Genomic DNA, 6000 nt, shown 5'->3' with positions numbered 1-6000 from the left:
TCCTTTATCTATACAATCCCTTCACATTAGATTTCAAAGAAATACCTTATCCGGATAAAGAATTTTCTAAATCCAACATTGAAAAGCAGATGTCCTTGATTCCTGGTTATCGGATTATCAGCTTAGAGCATGCAAAGGTGGGGAAATCTAAACATAAATATTTGGTTAAAATATATTCATGGGAGACTTGTAAGTGGAATAATTGTGGAGATGGTTTCACTCGTGATTACAAATTACGGCCAATAAAAGGTGAGTTTTGGAATGGGTCAGTTAATTGGTATGCCTACCAGGATCGTAACAGATGTTTTGTTTCTTTTAATATTGAAAATTATAATGTGAGAGAAATTCCATTACCAATGCACTGTAGTGTACATTCAATGAGACCACCCTGTGGCTTATGTTCAACAGGAGTGTCCGGAGGGGAATTATGTATTACTGAGGGGTCCTTATTTGTCTTTGCGTTCATGGTGGCTGCAAAAGATTACTCAGGATGGTCTATCTTGCATTGTGTTGACCTTAGATTGGATCCTATACTCAAGCAATTTATAGAAGATCTTGTACATTGGAGAAGTACTTGGAATTTTTGGTCATTTAGTTTTCTTAAAGGGTCAAAGAAAGAAGATGACAAGTTATTAATGTGTTTCGAAAAGCATAAATTTATTTGCAATCTTGTAAATCAAACTGTTTATGAGATTGGTAGGGTTGAAGGATTGAATGATCGTCATGAACCCGTAAGTGTGTTACCTAATTTTATCCCTACACTTATTTCTCCAAAACTTAATTTATCTTCATTGTAATATTGTTTGTATTGTTTTATATTATCAATTAGCATTTAGTTATTATTATTATTATTATTTGTTTTTATAAAATTATTGAGGACAATTTATATGATTTTTTTTTTAGTTTTCAAAGGTATTACACCATTATTGGAAATGGTTATTCTCTTGAAATCCATACTCAATAATTGCTATAAAAAAAATTTCCTTATCATTTTATGAGAAGTATAGATGAATTCGGATGTCACAATTATTAATTATATAATGTCTAAACCATGCATTATGAGAAAATCTAGCCTTTGACCTTTCCCATTAATGTCTCACCACTAGGTGACTCATAAATCAAATATATTGATTACTTATATATAAAAACACTAATTTTATTAAAAATACCTTAGTAATTTTGACAATTAAATCAAAATCACTATTAAGGAAATGTATTGCTATAAAACTTAACAATACATTTCCATGTATCTTTACATAATAGAGTGGCATTTTTGTTGTTTTATTATGAAATCTAACAGAGGTGCAACGGTCAATATATATATATATATATATATTGAACGAATGAACTAAAATTATAAAAAAAAACATAAAATAATAATTTTATTTTGTTATTAGAGTTCCAAAATTCCCATTAAAATGTGAAGCCCATGTATTCATCTAAGTCTGTTTGAGGATTTAATGAACAATTATGTGCCAAAACTTGGACATCTTACATGCCTATCAAACTTGCTCAGAAAAAAAAATCCACAAACCAAACATTCCCTGCGAATTTTTAAAAATACTTAACAAATTTCAAATTCTACATATTGTTCATTAAAACAAAAAATTTGAGGCTTTTCAAGGTACATAAAAACTTATCATATTTTCTAATTTAAATAAACAATTAGACATATTTTATACATGTATTCATAAATACTGGATCAATGCACAGTTAGCTTTAAAAAGTAAAACTGAGTTTAATTTGCATTACTATTAGACCACCTGTTGAGATTCTTGAGAATAACAAATACAAAAAAGATCAGAAGCAAGAATACCTTAACCCAAGGTCGATAAAAGACATAATATCAATCATCATCAAATAAAGAACTTAATACCTTAACCCAAGGTCGATAAAAGACATAATATCAATCATCATCAAATAAAGAACTTAAAAATCCTAACCCCATGAGAAAGCAAGTCATTATTGTACATGGATCAACAATTGCAAAATGTTTGCCAACTTAAAATTCCTACCCTTCAGCTAAAATAGATAGGCAATTACTGCTGTAATTTATCAAATGTAACAAAATCCATAGATGCACCAAAGATGTGGAGGCACACAAGATTTCTCATTTTGCATCAAACTTCTCAATCTCTGAGCAGTAAACAATGTAGCATCTGTAGCGTCTGTAGTGCTCAATAAGATTTCCTGCAGTGTATCAAGCTCCCAGCCCCCCAAAAAAGAGTCCAAAAAACCGATGCACTCCCGAGTGTCGTCTGCTTGACATATCTGATATTGATTAGTCTTGGGACCTGTGTGAAATATTGTTACATTTAAATGTCTATCACAATGTCTCCTTAAGTAACTCACTAAAATATTAGACATGGATGTTAGAGAACCATCACCAACATACCATAATCTTGAAATTTTAGTATCAGCTAAGCATTATATCAAAACACGTTGCTTCTGCGTACATCTAAATAGCAATCTTCCAGAAATAGCAAAATCTACTTTTCATTGATTTCGTCAGTCATTCCAAAATATTTTAACAAAAACAAAAGGTTCTTCAATTTATGCAGCCATATTTAGCATTGCAGGGTGGTTTCTTCAATGATGATTGTGTTTAATTAATTGGTTATGGTTGCAACTGATCATTTTGCAGGGCTTCAAATTCTGATCATATGTTTGCGTTCAAAAAGGTTAGTAATTAGGATGATGGTGTATTGCCGGCTATAGAATCTTAAATCCTTTCATACCAAATTAAGATTATACCGTGCAAAACAGGGATTCTAACATTTAAGATGTTAAGAAAATTGCTGGATTAGAAAAGTTTTGAATCTGTCAAGAAAAATTCAAAGCACTAAATATTCATATGAAGGTAAATATTGTTTGCATTGTTCATATTCAAGCTCCTGCAGGTGAAGTAATACATTAAGAAAGTTTAGAGGCATCTTAAACATTTAAACTTGTAACGATTCAAAACCAAAATACAACAAGGTCCCACTTAAATTTAAGCCATTAAAGATCTTGGTTATAACTTCATGTTTTTCTAGAAACAGGAGAGGAACTAATGGAGGGCGAGAGGGGGCCTTAGCCCCCCTCCACACCGGCAAACCTACCCTCCTTAAAAAGGGATATTCAAAAAATAAATAATTCTTTTTATATTTAGATTGATGAAATAATATTTTATTTGGATATTTTGAATGTAAAATGTGGTGTGCTTGAATGGTTGAGAGTTATTCATGTGAAAGTCTGCAAAGATTGAATCTTACAAATAACTTTGTTTTTAAATTTAATTATTAAAATTTCAAATTTAGTTTCAAAAAATTATAGAAAATCCCATAAAAATTTAAATTATTATTTTTTTTAAAAAATTAGTAATTAAAAACATAAGTCCATAATATGGCATGTCAAATATACTTCATTTTTCACAAATAAATTATGGGTAAACAACCAATATGGTCCCTTACCTTTGTGTGTGTTTTTATTTCAGTCCTCCAGTTTTAAAAAGTTACGTTTTGGTCCCTTACCTTTACTTTTATTACAATTCAGTCACCCAAGCGTACGCCGTTAACGACAATCCCACGTTGTAATAAAAAGTAATAAAAAAGTAAGGGTAAAGGACTGAATCATAATAAAAGTAAAGGTAAGGGACTGCCATATGGGATTACCATTAACGGCGTGCCCTGGGGCGACTGAATCGTAATAAAAGTAAATGTAAGAAACCAAAATGTAACTTTTTAAAACTGGGGACCGAAATAGAAACACACACAAAGGTAAGGGACCATTTTGGTTGTTTACCTATAAATTATAGTTTGGTTGTTTATATTAAAAAAGATTAATTTTAGTTTTTTCAGAAAATACAAAACCGAGAAATGTAGTTACCTCCTCTCGCTTATATACCTCACATGCTCGGCACCGACAATAGCAATAGTTCAAATTGTCGTTTATGTTTATATAATATATATATATATATTCAAATTATTGTTATATTTTCACACTATTTTTATTAGAGATAATTGTTTTGTTGGAGAATTTTTTTTTTTTTTACATTTTACCTTTAGCCCACCTACCAGCTAGTCCTAGTTCAGCCATTGCCAAGAACAGTTTATAAGCTTGAAATGAAGAATAGAAATAAGATGTTCCTAAGGAAATTAATTAGTAGGAAATTAATTAGTAAGAGCCTGTGCTCATAAAGAGGTTAAACATCTTTGCAATCGACTACTTTGGTATATACAAAAAACATCAAACAAAACAATAACAACAATCATGTGGGGCAGATAATGGAGAAGCAAAAGCCAATGACTACATAGACAGCAACAAGGATAGTAATGCCAGTGTTTGACATTTATCATCACTATCAGACAAAATTATAAGCTTCTCTAAATTTGGCACCTTGATTGACCTCGCTCAGTTTGAGGATTAATAATGTAGCTCTTGTAATTTTCTTCCAACTAAAGGGTATGCCAGAGAAACCATTGAAGTTCAAGAACATTAAATTGGAAAGATATTCATGATGATTTTCACATACTAGAGTGAAAAGCTACCTCCGGTACATTTCCCATTTATGTTGGTCAATAATTGGCTTCTATGTGACCTCTTTTTTCCTTTTTTTTTCCCTTTCTTTTTTTTATCCCCAAAAGCCATAGAACCTAATAAAGATGCAAGTTCCCTAAGGAAAGAGAACTGTTACCAATAAAGGTGCAATGACGTCCAACATACAACATTTATTGCTATGTTAAATACTTGATTTTCTATGATTTACAGAAAACATAGAAGAAGCAAATGCTACATTTAGCACACATCCAATTTTAGCTTCCATAAAATTTATTTCTCCATCCCTTGAAGATGTGTGGTTGTTCTGTTCATTACTAATGGCATCTCGTTCTTCTCCTAATTCTATTTTATTTTCCTCCTTGTGGAATAGCTACTTTCGTCACAAAACCGAAAACAAACTATTATATCTCCATGAGCAAGATCATTTGGGCAATGTAAATATCAGCCTGTAAAGCATAGTTGACCCAAAAGATGCCACCATAATATGAAGTCACACTGATAGTGTGTCGAATAATAAAGGATCCAAATAAAATAAATAACTCAGTTGGCCCAAAACTAATGACATCTTTCTTTTGGTGTGATCTTTTCCAGTAGCATTTTGTTAATGATTCAGTACATGATTACATTACTTTAGTTCTATTCTATTTTTTTCTCCTAATGCGCATAAGCAATATAATTTCACCACAAAGCCAATAATGGACTATTTTCCTCTCACCAAGCTTGGCAAATGGCAATACAAGCAAACTGTTAAAACAATAGTTGGTCCAAAAGGTGTCACAGATATATGATGCCCCCCAAAATTATCAAACATGATCAAAAGTTGTAACTTACTTTCACTTCATTAAGCAGAGAAATATTGAAAACTGTTTAATCCAAGTACGAAGATAATCATTTGTTGATTAAGAAGTGTAAAAATCAATTAACAATTACAATAAAATTACTATATGCTTAGCAGACCTAACAAGTGCAAAATACAAAAGGGAAAAAAGAATTGAGTCTAGGAAAATAGAAGGATACAAACTAATCTTGTTTGCTATATCAACTTAATTGCATAAAATGAAAGATTAACCCAAAAATCAGTAGTGAAAATCCTTCAGTGGTTTCCTATAATAAAAGAAACTTATGTGATAGTTCCTCCCCTTGTTTGGCTTGAAGAAGAGTTTAAATTCTTAAATAGTTAAAAGGATGCAAATCTAACCATAAATGAAACAGGGAAACTTCAATAAACAAAACAGATAGTAATCCAAAGATTTATTAAGTCAGCAATTGCACTGATTTAACATGATTGCCTTATATATAATAACTTTGAAGTCCCATAAACAGCACCTGTAAAGAACATAGACAATTATCGAAATCATCATCACTTACAAAGATGGAAATTTTTCTCTTGATCTAAACAATAAGATCATCAAGCAAAATGCCATTGTACATCATTAAACACTTCAAGTCCATGCCATGAAC

The sequence above is a fragment of the Dioscorea cayenensis genome, chromosome 12, assembly GCF_009730915.1.
Source record: "Dioscorea cayenensis subsp. rotundata cultivar TDr96_F1 chromosome 12, TDr96_F1_v2_PseudoChromosome.rev07_lg8_w22 25.fasta, whole genome shotgun sequence".
NCBI lineage: Eukaryota > Viridiplantae > Streptophyta > Magnoliopsida > Dioscoreales > Dioscoreaceae > Dioscorea > Dioscorea cayenensis.
The sequence above is the reverse complement of the archived record's forward strand: the minus strand, read 5'-3'. Positions refer to the sequence as shown.